The sequence below is a fragment of the Podarcis bocagei genome (genome assembly GCF_964188305.1).
Source record: "Podarcis bocagei genome assembly, chromosome: 2".
Classification (NCBI taxonomy): Eukaryota; Metazoa; Chordata; class Lepidosauria; order Squamata; family Lacertidae; genus Podarcis; species Podarcis bocagei.
In genome coordinates this window covers 22,290,643-22,305,178 of record NC_138126.1, presented here as the reverse complement: position 1 = coordinate 22,305,178, position 14,536 = coordinate 22,290,643, and the positions used below count along the sequence as shown (strand labels likewise).

The 14,536-nt window shown below is 45.4% G+C and overlaps 1 long non-coding RNA gene across 1 annotated transcript; it reads right to left on the bottom strand.

Annotated features, from left to right (window-relative positions):
• Positions 1 to 5,325: 5,325 nt before the first annotated feature.
• On the bottom strand, positions 5,326 to 6,965 carry LOC308581262. Its single transcript, XR_014004900.1, has 3 exons — positions 6,731 to 6,965; positions 5,897 to 6,004; positions 5,326 to 5,578 (listed from the first exon to the last, which is right to left on the bottom strand). It is a non-coding gene; the product is annotated as an uncharacterized lncRNA (long non-coding RNA).
• Between the last annotated feature and the right edge of the window lie 7,571 nt (positions 6,966 to 14,536).

Genomic DNA, 14,536 nt, shown 5'->3' with positions numbered 1-14,536 from the left:
AATGGATCCAGAGCCGATGTTTCATCCAGAAACCTACCAAGCTGTTCAGCAACCGCTCTCTCAATCACCTTACCCAGGAATGGAAGATTCGAAACTGGGCGGTAATTGGATAGATCTAAGGGATCTAATGATGTTTTCTTTAAGAGCGGACGCACCACTGCCTCCTTCAGTTCCCCTGGGAATGTCCCGGTGCCAAGGGACAAATTGATGATATCCCCCAGGGGGGCCCGCACCTCGTCTGGACACGCTCTAATCAGCCAAGACGGGCACGGGTCGAGAGGACAAGTGGTGGGTTTTCCAGCTCGGAGGAATCTGTCCACATCGGCTGGGGATATCCGGTCAAAGTGGTCCAATACTGGACCCGAGGACAGTCGAGGGGCCTCCAGTTCCTTTATTGTATCCAAATTGGCAGGGAGGTCATGGTGGAGCGACAGGACCTTCTCCGCAAAAAAGCTCGCAAATGCCTCACAGCTGTGTGTTGAATTGTTATTTAAATTTGGCTGTCCTTCGAGGGACGTTAAAGACCTAATTATACTAAATAATTGTGCCGGGCAAGAGCTAGCGGATGCAATGGAGGCCGAGAAGTAGGACTTCTTAGCGGCCTTCACTGCCATCTTGTAGGTTTTCATAAAAACCCTATAAGATGTTCTTGAGGCTCCGTCATGGGCACCCCGCCATACTCACTCTAGCCGTCTGAGGTCCCGCTTCATTTTCCGGAGCTCCTCGGTAAACCAGGGGGCCCGGTTTCTGCGGGGTCGCAGAGGGCGCTTAGGTGCGATCTCATTGATGGCTGCCAGGAGCTGGGTATTCCAGCCCTCAACAAGCTCAGTCAATGAGTCGCCAGGGGGAGAAAGGTCCCGCAAGGCTTGACGGAATCTATCAGGGTCCATCAGCCTCCGCGGGCGAGCCCAAATCGGCTCACCACCTAAGCAGGGTGGGGGTGGAACATCAATCCTGGCTTTCAGAGCGTAGTGATCAGACCATGGCACCTTCATCGAAGGAAACATGATCACATCTATACCGACGCCAAAGATCAGATCCAGCGTGTGGCCTGCTTGATGTGTGGGGCCCGAAGCAAACTGGGAGAGCCCTAGTGTCACCATGGAAGACACCAGGTCCAGAGCCTGTGAGGAGGGAGTGGCATCGGCATGGATGTTGAAGTCCCCCAATACCAATAGGTTAGGGAACTCCAAGGCCCAGCCGGCCACCGCCTCCAGCAGGCCTGACAGGGTGGCTGCTGGTGTGCTAGGTGGCCGGTACACCAGCCAGACAGCCAAGCTCACCTCGGAGCCCCACACTAGGCCAACACATTCAATGCCGGGGATCGATGGCGGTGGTAGAGCCCTGAAAGAACAATCTTCCTGGATTAATAGTGCCACCCCTCCCCCCGGCCCACAGTCCGTGACTGGTGGAGGACGGAAAAACCCGGGGGTGCCATCTCTCGTAAGGTAACAGTATCCCCTTCACGCACCCAGGTCTCCGTCACACAAGCCAGGTCGACCCCCTGCGAAATGATGAAATCTCGCAGGGTGGCGGTTTTGTTGCCTATAGACCTGGCATTGCACAACACCAGTGACGGAGGTGAGTAATCCTTGCTCACCCTACCCTCGTCTCTCGGGATGGGGCGCAGATTGGAAGGGGTACGAGCATATCCGTATCTCGATCCCCTTCGCCTATGACATCTGCCCCCACCGCCATACCTCCCTCACCCCTCCACAGTAGGAATCCCAAGCCTCATACTCGCCTCCATTTACAAAATATAAAAGCAAACAAACAAACAAAGAAACAATTACACCAAAACAACCATCCCACCCCAACCCAAAATAAAACAAAACAAAATAAAATACATGGATAAAAAACCACCGTTTCTGGTGATACAACAAAGTAAAAAATAAAAACACTTTTAAAACACTTTAAAATATATAAAACGTTTAAACATTTGCTGCCGCCGCAGCAGTGTCCTTAGAGTTGTGGCGGTGGTGAGTATGGGGGCCGCCCCCAGGCCCAAGGTGGAGAATGGGCTTGCAGGGCGAGTGGTCCTCCCCAAGACTCACTGGCAGAACAACAGCAGCGATGTCCCGGGCCTCTTTGGAGCCTTATATGCTGAGGTGGAGTATGGGGCCCGCCCCCAGGCCCAAGGTGGAGAATGGGCTTGCAGGGGGAGCGGTCCTCCCCAAGACTCACCGGCAAAGCGGCAGCAGCCAAGTTCCCAAGTGCAGTGATTGCCTTTCCTCTGATTGGAATGAATGATGACTCTTCATGTGCAGGGGAGTAGGTCAAGTGTTGCAGTTGAGAGATCTATGGGCAGAAGTTGAAATCTGTTCTCTGACTTTTGACTGCTATAGCCAGGATGCCCCTAGTTAGAAAACCCAATCTTGCTCTAGATAGAAAAATCTGGTAATAACTAGTAGCAACTGGTCAGCTTCTGAAAAACAACAAGTTGCTTGGCTTGAGGAACCAGGTTCAACATAGCCATTATATAAAGCCAATAGGAACCTTATTAGCATCTCAGGGCACCTGATCCTGATGGGGTTGGTGGGTACCAGAAGCCTCTGGAAACATGCTGGGGTGTCTGAGGAACAACAATGATGTGCGGAGTGTAGGTACCACTCCGACAGGAAGGTAAACAGCATTTCCATGTGCTGCTCTGGTTTTGGTGTTCTGTTGCACCAGGAGCGGCTTAGTCGTGCTGGCCACATGACCCAGAAAAACTATGGACAAACAACGGCCCCCTCGGCCTGTAAAACAAGATGTGCGCCGCAACCCCAGATTCGTCTGCAACTGGACTTAACTGTCAGGGATCCTTTACCTTTACCTTTACTATTATTTAAGGCTAGGAGGAACCTTCTTGGCTTCTTCTCTCATGCTGGTAAGCTTGAACGGTGCAAAGGTAAAAGGTAAAGGACCCCTGGACTGTTAAGTGCAGTCAAAGGCAGCTATGGGGTGCAGCGCTCATCTCGGCTCTCAGGCCGAGGGAGCTGGCGTTTGTCCCCGGACAGCTTTCCGGGTCATGTGGCCTGCATGACTAAACTGCTTCTGGTGCAACAGGAAACCGTGGAGCGCATGGAAATGCTGTTTACCTTCCTGCTACAGTGGAAACTATTTATCTACTTGCACTGCCGTGCTTTTGAATTGCTAGGTTGGCAGGAGCTGGGACAGAGCAACAGGAGCTCACCCTATTGGCAAACCCAAGAGGCTCCATGGTTTAGACCACAGCACCACCGCATGAAGTCTCTGTGAATATGCTTGGGTGGCCCTGAAGAGGAACAAGGACGCGGGTAGTAATTCCTTAAGATGTTAGGTGCATAATGTACTGATTTTTCAGACAAATCGAAATGGGCTATACAGGATGTCCCAGGCTTCTATGAACACCTGATGCCAGAGTAGATTTTTCCACAGCCTATCAGGGCCTAGGGGCATATTTTCCGAGAACTAAAGGGTATATGTGAACCCCCCTTCTGCTACAATAGTAAGTTTTTGCTGTTCCCAGTGATCCCATAACCAGAGAGAATAATAAAATACTTGCTTCTTAAAATTGTTAAATCACTTTATCTTGCCCAGGGAAATCCAAATATTGGTAAGTGTTTTTTGTGTTTAGTCAATCAGCCAGCTACAAATTCACCTAACCATAGTATCACCTAGTCCACATCTTACCCACTTCTCCTCAAAACTATCACTGAGGACTTTGTTTGTTTTCCATACTCTGTGCATTGGTATAGGGACAACTAAGACCATTAGTAATTCCCTCCAGCTGCTTCCTTCTTTTGCTTGCTTGCCCTTTAGTAGGTTACTCAGTTTCCTGTGCATCCATGAAGCACCAGCACCCAACACCAGTTGTACTTTCTCATTAAAATTCCCTCAGTCTTGAGGAAAGGGAAAGATAAGGTACAGTGATTTCTTTTGTGTTTGAGTTACAATAATTCCACAGGAACTTGCAACTTGATTTTTAAACTTTATTGAAAGGAAGCATGATGGTTTGCATGATGGTTGCTGCTGTCAAGAGCAGGTTTTTGTCTGTGTTTGCATACATTTGGACACCATTTTGAAACCAGATAAGAGACTGGAAGCAATACAGAATACAGACCACAAGTTCACTTACAAACTTTATTGAAAGAAAGCATTGAAGCATCCAATAAAACAATATCACAAGGTATTATTCTTACATTATTCTGCATGCAAAACTAGCAGTAATTTTAACTGTTATTATTGAACTCTATGTTGATGGGCCACCTAGAACTCCCACCAGTCCAAACTACTTAAAAGCTTTGCTACGTTCCACTTGCATTGCAATGTTCAGGAAGGACAAAAGAGAACAAACTCTCTCTGCCCAAGAAGCCTTGGAGGAGCAGGGTTCCATGAGCTCCAGGAAGAGAGGAATTGAGAATCTGATGGACAGGGTCCAGGAGAAGCTCCAGCTCCTTACCTGACCATCCTGGCCGTGAGTATGGGATGGGATGCTCTAACAAGGCAATTAAGGGCTGGCCAATCAGGACTGCTCCCAGAGTTAGGTTGCATGCTGTTCTGCAAAATGTAAAATCACAGCCTAGGCATGGGATTTGTTGCTTTCCTATGGTTGTTTAGAGATCACAGAGTTTTGAGTGCAAGACTGAGAGCAGTGAGGGAGAATATTGGTGTGAAAAGAGGTTTTTCAAAAATTGGTGCCCTAATCTGAAACAAAACATTGCAATTGGTTGGGGTAGATGCTTCTGCTCCAGAGCATGGAAGCACCACCCAAGTTTGTACTTGTATTTGCTTTGAATGAACCTTGTCACCATCCCTAGCACAGGTTAGTATATTTGATAAAATCTTCTGTGATTTCCCAAGTTCAAGCAGGGATTGGTGAGTGATAAAGAGGCATGTCTATCAACTCTCCAAGGAACGTCCAACCCACCCCAGTACCCAAGTCAATTATGCACTTTTGCATGGGGAAGTTACTTTTCAAACTATCAGACAGTGAAGGAGTGCATAAATGAGTGAGCACAAATGAGTGGTCCTCCTCTCAGGAGCAGGAAGGAGAAATGAAGTTGTGAACTGAATGAGTGTTTGATTAACAAGTATGGATAGCCAAATTGGGGGGTTTCCTGTGCTCATGGAGGCTTCCCAATGCACTCAGGGTGCTGGAAAATCATCGGTCTAAGATATATGGCAGCCCTCCGCAAATACAGAAGACTCCCCAGGTCACACAGTCAGCCACCATTTTGTGGAGGACGATGAGGCTGTTGGGTGTGGAACATCCCCTGAATGTGATTTTTGGACGTGGCATCAGAATATTTGTGTGGGGCTTTTGTCTGTCATTTGACTTGAATCCATTGAAAGGAAAGGATATGAAATCTTCTAATATTACGTCTCTCAAAGGAGAAAGAGAAGGAGAACGATTTGTTACCCACCCTTTTACCATGAGGTTTCTGGATAGGGGTAAACAACTTAAGAATAGAATAGTAAGATCAGTCAAAACATAAGTCAGTATGGCAGCATGCTACTGTCTTTTTCACTTTCCCTGGTATCACTTTTCCACAGAATTCTTTCCAACTGTCAGCACCACATTCTTTGACATAATTAATCACTTCACCGCTTTGACCTGGCGAGAGAAAGAGAAATACTTATGTTGATATTAACTAGTGAATGAAGAGAATTTTACTGAATTAGTCCATAGTCTGTATCAAGAGATACTCCACATCAAAGTAAATTACATTTTAGACATCATTTTAAAATGTGCACTTAAACAGAATTTTGAATTTATGCTGCTAAAACTACTAAAATGTCAACATTAAAATAAAATAAAGTTAAAACTTATGAAAGATACATGTCCTTTAAAAAAAAAACAACCGACCCTTAAATCTCAGGTCGTCCTAGTCCCAGCATAGAAAAAGGAAGGATGTCGACAAGAAATACTTACCATAAGTCTCTACCATAATACAGAATGGTCCCTCACATGTCTTCCCCTTCGGTTCGCATGGCTTGCCAGGACTAAGTGACTTGCATTTTCTGCAGTTCACAGCCTCTGCTGTAAGAGACAGCATTTCATTTGGGTAGGAACCAACCAATATTCAATGTCCTAAACCACCAAAATCCTGCTGGCACACATAGCTGTAAGAATCGATCCCAGAACAACAATAGAAGAATGCTTTCCCCCTTGGAAAGTGAGACTAAATTTGCATTTCTGTGTATAGATTAAGAGATGGAAATTGTATGCGAATTTGTGGCAAGCTCCTGTACCCTGAGGCTAGCAACTCCTTCCACCTAGACAACTAGATCCTCTTTTCCAAAGATGGCACGATCTGTCCTGCAGCTTGCTATGTTCATGCTTTGATCAGGAGCCAGGAGAAAAGCATCTTCCACCCTCTGGTAAAAGGGAGGCTGAACTCTACCCTGAAATTGGCTCAAAGGTACAGAATTCCACCTTGAGAACTGGTTTTAACCTAGAAGTTGCTGAATTACAACTTATCACTAAACTGAAAACTATGTATAGACCTCGTCTTAATAGAGATATTGGATTCCTGTCTCATTACATATGCTAATCATCTGCATACTATCCCTTGCTTTTTTCTGCAGGACTAACTGCAGTCATTAACAGTCCTCAACAGGTTTACCAAACCCATTGAGTCAATCACCCACCTCCTACTACCCTCCTGAGAAAAACCCCTCCCCACCCTCCCACTATATGTAAGGGTCAGGTGACTTCTGTTTCAGTGTACCTATTCAGGGACTGGTGGGTGGGGACCATACTTACCTCCAGTCCTGAAGCAAAGCAGAACACAGAATGTAAGTAGCCAGACCTGAACCAAACGTTGGCTGCGGTTCTCAAGAAACAAGCTCTGCCCCATCGGAAAACCTTCTTGTATGAAGCCCTTTTGCTTTCGAAGGCTGATAGCTGAGAGACTACGGGATGGCAGGGCAGATCGGTTTTAGTTGCTCAAGCTCTGGTCAGGAACACGCTGCTCAGTTTGAGGAGCCAGGTTCAAGATATCCATTATATACGGCTGGGAGGAACCCTCTTGGCTCCTCGCCTCATCCTGGTGGCCTTAAAAGGTCCAAGAAGCCTCTGGCAATATCCTGGGGTCACTCTGAAGGGTAGCGGAGAGTGAAGGCGACCGTTGTCTTGGCCCTTTCAGGCATAAAGTGCTGATTGTTAGGACAAATCCAAATGGACTGAGGGATCAGCTGAATGGTGTACAGAATGTCCCGGGGATGCCTGATGCTATCTCACGAGGGTTTTCTGTCCAGCTCCAGGTTTCAATTGTAATAGTACAATGTGCCGAGCAGGCAACTCTCAACCAGCCTGCAGATGATTAATAATAATAATAATAATAATAATAATAATAATAATAATAATAATAATAATAATATAATACTTTATTTATTATTATTATTATTATTATTATTATTATTATTATTATTATTATTATTATTATTATTATTATTTATTTATATCTCACCATCTGGCTGGGCTTCTCCAGCCACTCTGGGCGGCTTCCAACAAAATATTAAAATACAGAAATGCATCAAACATTAAAAGTTTCCCTAAACAGGGCTGCCTTCATATGTCTTCTAAAAGTCTGGTAGTTGTTGTTCTCTTTGACATCTGGTGGGAGGGCGTTCCACAGGGCAGGTGCCACCACCGAGAAGGCCCTCTGCCTGGTTCCCTGTAACTTGGCTTCTCGCAGTGAGGGAACCACCAGAAGGCCCTTGGCACTGGACCTCAGTGTCCGGGCAGAACAATGGGGGTGGAGATGCTCCTTCAGATATACTGGACAGAGGCCGTTTAGGGCTTTAAAGGTCAGCACCAACACTTTGAATTGTGCTTGGAAACATACTGGGAGCCAATGCAGGTCTTTCAAGACCAGTGTTATGTGGTCTCAGTGGCCGCTCCCAGTCACCTGTCTAGCTGCTGCATTCTGGCTTAGTTGTAGTTTCTGGGTCACCTTAAAAGGTAGCCCCACGTAGAGCACATTGCAGTAGTCCAAGCGAGAGATAACCAGAGCATGCACCACTCTGGCGAGGAAGTCTGTGGGCAGGTAGGGTCTCAGCTTGCGTACCAAATGGAGCTGATAAACAGCTGCCATGGACACAGAATTGACCTGCGCCTCCATGGACAGCTGTGAGTACAAAATGACTCCCAGGCTGCGCACCTGGTCCTTCAGGGACACAGTTACCCCATTCAGGACCAGGGAGTCCTCCACACCTGCCCGCCTCCTGTCCCCCCAAAACAGTACTTCTGTCTTGTCAGGATTCAACCTCAATCCATTAGCCACCATCCATCCTGCAACCGCCTCCAGACACACAGGATGTTCACCGTCTTCACTAGTTCTGATTTGAAAGGGAGGTAGAGCTGGGTATCACCCACATATTGATGGACAAACCCACAGCCCAAACCTCCTGATGATCTCTCCCAGCGGCTGCATGTAGATGTTGAAAAGCATGGGGGAGAGGACAGAACCCTGAGGCACCCCACAAGTGAGAGCCCAGGGGTCTGAACACTCATCCCCCACCACCACTTTCTGAAAACGGCCCAGGAGGAAGGAGTGGAACCACTGTATGACAGTGCCTCCAGCTCCCAGCCCATCTAGACAGTCCAGAAGGATATTATGGTCGATGTAACAAACGCCACTGAGAGATCCAGCAGAACTAGGAAAGAGCTCTCACCTTTGTCCCTAGCCCGCCGGAGATCATCAACCAGTGTGACCAAGGCAGTTTCAGTCCTATGATGAGGCCTGAATCCCAACTGGAAGGCATCCAAATGGTCCGCTTCTTCCAGGCATGCCTGGAGTTGTTCAGCAACCACTCGCTCAATCACCTTGCCCAAGAATGGAAGATTTGAGACTAGGCGATTGTTGGCCATATTGGCCGCATCTAAAGATAGTTTTTTATGAAGCGGTTTGATAGCCGCCTCTTTTAGCGGGTCTGGGAAGGCTCACTCACAGAGAGAAGCATTCACCACCCCGCGAAGCCCATCGCCCAGCCCTTCCCAGCTAGCTTTTATTAGCCAGGATAGACAAGGATCAAGGAGGCAGGTGGCTGGTTTCACTTGTCCAAGCAGCCTGTCCACATCCTCGGGGGTAACAGATTGGATGCGATCCCACACAAATTGACTAGACAGGACTCTAGCACTCTCCTGCCCTGGCCCTGCTCCTATGGTGGAGTCTAACTCTTCCTGAATCTGAGGGACTTTATCTGCAAAAAACTTTGCAAAATCATTGCAGGAGATCGTGTGGCCCGTACTGAGTCCTGATGAAACAGAATGGGTGACTGCTGGCCAGCCCATATTCCCGAATTGTTGTGTTAGCAGCTTTCATTTGTACAGCGTAATGAATGGTATGCACAGCCATGTGTTTCTGCCAGTCTTCCATGAGTTATATATAAGTGATCCTGTAATTTGGCATGTATCTCCGACCTTGCTCAAAGACCTGGGACACTGTAATTGCCATTCCTGCCATCCCCCTTCATCCCCCTTCATGGAAGTTTATGGCTCTACAGTGTTGGCCATAGATCTCAGTGAGCAAGCTATCAATGTGGCAAGGTATCTATTTAACATGTTTACCTGGCGGAGGGGGATTTTGTGTGTATGGGTGTTATGTACTGAGTTGAACAGGATTCAGAATGCAGCAGTCTGATTGGTCCTAGAACAATGCAGCAGTATGATTGGTCGGCAGGAGCCACGCAATCCAGCTCTAGATAGAAGTGAACCCACAACCTGATTGGCCTACAGGAGAATTCCGGAATTAGACAATCACGTGCAGCCCATTGTGTAAATAATGTATATAAAGCAAATACTTTGAGGGGACTTCCATTCCCTCCTCACCACTATGAGCTGAATAAAGAGCATGAAATCCACTCTCAACTCTGAGTATATTTCAATGTGTTACTAATGTATTAGTATTAACTAATGAGACCTATAATGGAAGGAGTGTGTTTGCAAGGGTTTGGGGTATGCAGGCCTCCATCAGAGACAGTTTGGATGACATACTATGCAGGCGCTGAGTGGATTTCTGTGCAGCCATTTTGACCTTGCCCCAGACACTCCCACAGCTTGTAAATTGGACAAATTAAATTGAACCATTTTCCCTCAAAAAGACTGCACCTAAATCCTCAGTAAAATGCCATTTTACAATGAACCATAGAAACAAGTATTGTGTAGCGGGAGGGAGGGGGGGAGAATGAAAAAAAGAAATTTAGAGGGCTCCGTCTGCCACAACACTAAGTTTTGGGATATCCCAATCAGTCAGTCACCAGAAGGATACAACAGGAAACCAGTCCTCTCTCCAAATGCAAAAACTGAATTCACTGGAAGATGATCTGTTAGAGCCAATGCAATTCTGGGATGCATCAATAGGAGTATAGCATCTAGATCAAGGGAAGTAATAGTGCCAATGTATTCTGCTCCGGTCAGACCTCACCTGGAGTACTGTGTCCACTTCTGGGCACCACAATTCAAGAAGGACACTGACAAACTGGAACGTGTCCAGAGGAGGGCAACCAAAATGGTCAAAGGCCTGCTGTTGATACAACAGCAGCAAGAATACTCATCGCAAGGTATTGGAAGACACAAGATTTACCCACCCTGGAAGAATGGTAGATGAAAGTGATGGACTATATGGAACTGGCAGAAATGACTGGCAGAATCCGAGACCAGGGAGAAGAGTCGGTGGAAGAAGATTGGAAGAAATTTAAAGACTATTTGCAGAAACATTGTAAAATTAATGAATGTTAAAATGATGTTGGATTGAAACCAAGCGGCCTTAGCATCAAGGTTAATAAGAATATGTAAAAATGGATTAATAACGGATGAAAATATAAAGTTATAATATGTTGAGATATAGAGTTAAGATAAAAGAAAGAGGGTAAGGATTTGCTGAATTAACTATGTGAATGGGAATACAAAAAGGAGGTGTGAGGAGGTCAGGGAAATAAGCAAACGAAATTTAAGATATGAAAAAATTGATCTGTTTTAAATTATTTTTTATCTACTTTTTCTGTATTTTTATCTTTTTTTCTATGTATTTTTGTATTTTTTGTTCTTTTTTCTGCTTTCTTTTTATTTTGTAATTTTCCCCCTTTTGTAAAACTTCAATAAATATCTTTAAAACAAAACAAAACAAAATGGTCAAAGGCCTGGAAATGATGCCTTATGAGGAAGGGCTAAGGGAGCTGGGCATTTTTAGCCTGGAGAAGAGGAGGTTAAGGGGTGATATGATAGCCATGTTCAAATATATAAAAGGATGTCACATAGAGGAGGGAGAAGGGTTGTTTTCTGCTGCTCTAGAGAAGCGGACACGGAGCAATGGATCAAAACTACAAGAAAGAAGATTCCACCTAAACATTAGGAAGAACTTCCTGACAGTAAGAGCTGTTCGACAGTGGAATTTGCTGCCAAGGAGTGTGGTGGAGTCTCCTACTTTGGAGGTCTTTAAGCAGAGGCTTGACAACCATATGTCAGGAGTAGATAGGTAGCCGTGTTGGTCTGCCATAGTCAAAATAAAAAAAAAATCCTTCCAGTAGCACCTTAAAGACCAACTAAGTTAGTTCTTGGTATGAGCTTTCGTGTGCATGCAAACGAAAGCTCATACCAAGAACTAACTTAGTTGGTCTTTAAGGTGCTACTGGAAGGAATTTTTTTTATATGTCAGGAGTGCTCTGATGGTGTTTCCTGCTTGGCAGGGGGTTGGACTCGATGGCCCTTGTGGTCTCTTCCAACTCTATGATTCTATGATTCTTAGTATTAACTAATGAGACCTATAATGGAAGGAGTGTGTTTGCAAGGGTTTGGGGTATGCAGGCCTCCATCAGAGACAGTTTGGATGACACACTATGCAGGCGCTGAGTGGATTTCTGTGCAACCATTTTGACCTTGCACCAGACACTCCCACAGCTTGTAAATTGGACAAATTAAATTGCATCTGTAGTAAAGTTATAACTGTTAGAAAATCATTCCTTGGTCAAGTAAAGTGTGGCCTTGTGGGTATTTTATCAGCCGCAAGGACCCTGGGAAAGGGAGTTGTGTATCTTTAAACTTTAGACTCTCTGGCTCCTTGGTGTGAGAGGTTTATGGGAGGAAAGGAATCCTTGATTTAATGAAAGGCCTGACACCTGGGTTTGGGAGTGTGAACCTCTTCCCCCCTCCCGGAGGTTATTTGTCTTTAAACAGCTGAGAATTGGGGATCTGATTAATTTCCACAGATGGGAGGAAGATTCTTTGATTTGGGTTCAAACCTAAAATTGACCCAGCTGCAAAAGAGTAAACTGGTCAATTGGGACTTTTGATTGGCTAGAAAGTTACGACGCCAAGTAAGAATTGTAAATAAAAGGATCAAGGAATTGTTTGAGAATTGCTCTCTGCCATTGCTCTGCAACTGCAAAGATGCCCGGCTGTAACATCCATCTATAGCCGTTGTTTCGCCCTTTTGAAATGGAAATCTTCAAACACCTTCAGTACGCAGATGCTTGAAAAGACTTTGACTACCCTAACTGAGTATCTTTGTGAGTATGTAAAGCTAGTTAGATTATACAGCGTTTTTATTTTCTTGTTTGTAAGACTCAAAAGAAGTGCCTGTTGATTTCAACATGTTTTCTGTTATTCTTTTAAAATAAACTTTTAAAGAAGAACCTGTTTGGTATCTGTGCCTTTTCCGAGGGAATAGCTAAATCCTAGCCTTCCGCTTAGTTACGCTCTACCGTGAGAATTTCTGTCTGCAAGTCTGTGGATTCAGCTTGTAGAGGGGGGGAATTGCCAGGTTAATGGACACACCCTTCTCCCTGGGTTGTGGCTCTGGGTTCCCCTGAACAAAGGGAGTGGTGGCAGCCCTACCGGTGTTATTTCGGCCTGTGTTTTTGAAAAGTAAACCTTTGCCAGCCAGCTTGCTCAAGAAACCTGTTCTGGCCAGAGAGCAAAGACAGGTGAGGGAGGAGCAGTTGGGGGGAAGGCTTTACTAACATTACTACAGCATCAAAAAAGCATTTCAGGAAAACATGTTGTAAACTTCATAAAGGGAAATCACGTTGGGATTCCACAGCACCATCTGGTGGCACAATGTTATAAAGTATATGAAGCATTTTTTCTTTACTAATGTAGCTGAACCCCAAGTTTCCACTGGATTCCCAAACTACGCTCTTTCTGTTCCCCTCAACGTCCAATAATGTATTTCAATGTAGAAAGAGTCCTGAATACTTTCCTGGTTAATCCATTCTCTACACTGTTTGCAAAGGGTTTGCTGTGCTGAGACGGTCGCACCCATTTGTCCCTTGGCAGAAAAAGAAACAGGCAATAAATAGCAGTAGTAGCTTAACTTATGGTAAGGAAGATGTTGCTCATGTTTGAAGAATCAGGTTCAGTGCAGCCATTGTATACGGCCGGGGGGCATCTCAGCTCACCTGATCCTGGTGGGTTTGGAAAGTGCATGAGGCTTTCGGCAATATGCTGGGGTATCTCTGCAATGCAAGGGTGATGAGGGCAGTGGTTCTCTTCAGCTATTTGGTGTACTGGTATACTGATTGTTAGCCAAAATCCTAATGGGCGGAGGGACCAATGTTGAACACAGTGTCCTAGACCTCCATGCCCACCTGATACAGTGGTACCTCGGGTTACATATGCTTCAGGTTACATACGCTTCAGGTTACAGACTCCACTAACCCAGAAATAGTGCTTCAGGTTAAGAACTTTGCTTCAGGATGAGAACAGAAATCATGCTCTGGCGGCACGGCGGCAGCAGGAGGCCCCTTAGCTAAAGTGGTGCTTCAGGTTAAAAACAGTTTCAGGTTAAGTATGGACCTCCGGAATGAATTAAGTACTTAACCTGAGGTACCACTGTACTATCTTATGTGAAACGAATGCCTGTTCCTTCCAGTTCACAAGACACTTATTATATGAGGCTGGGAGGAACCTTCTTGATTTTTGCCTGTGTTTGCATACATTTGGACACCAATTTGAAGCCAGATGTCAGACTGGAAGCAAAATATAGACCACAAGTTCACTTGCAAACTTTATTGAAAGTAACCATTGAAGCATCTGAGAAAACAATATTACAAGGTATTACTCTCACATTATTTCTGCATGCAAAACTAGCAATTGTTTTAACTATTATTATCGAACTCTATCGTGATTGGCCACCTAGAACTCCCACCAGTCCACACTACTTAAAAGCTTTGCTATGTTCCAGTTACATTGCAATGTTCAGGAAAGAGAAAAGAGAACATTTGAACTCTCCAACCAAGGAGGGGTTGGGAAGAACAAAGGAGTTCCATGAGCTCCAGGAAAAGATGAATTGAGAATCTGGTGGACAGGACACAGGAGAGTCCAAATAGAAGTGTTTCCAGACTCCCCCCAACCATCTTGACTGACTGTGTGGAATGAGATGTTCTAAGAACGTGGTTAAGAGTTGATAAATCATCAGGGTCCTGTCAGAATTAGGGCAGATGCCTGTTATGCCAAATGTACGATCCCTCTCTAGGAATGGGGCTCATGATCATTCAGAGTTTGCAGACAATCATGAGACTCAGACAGAGAGCAGACCAAGATAGAAAAGTGTCCTATGACTTGAGGCAG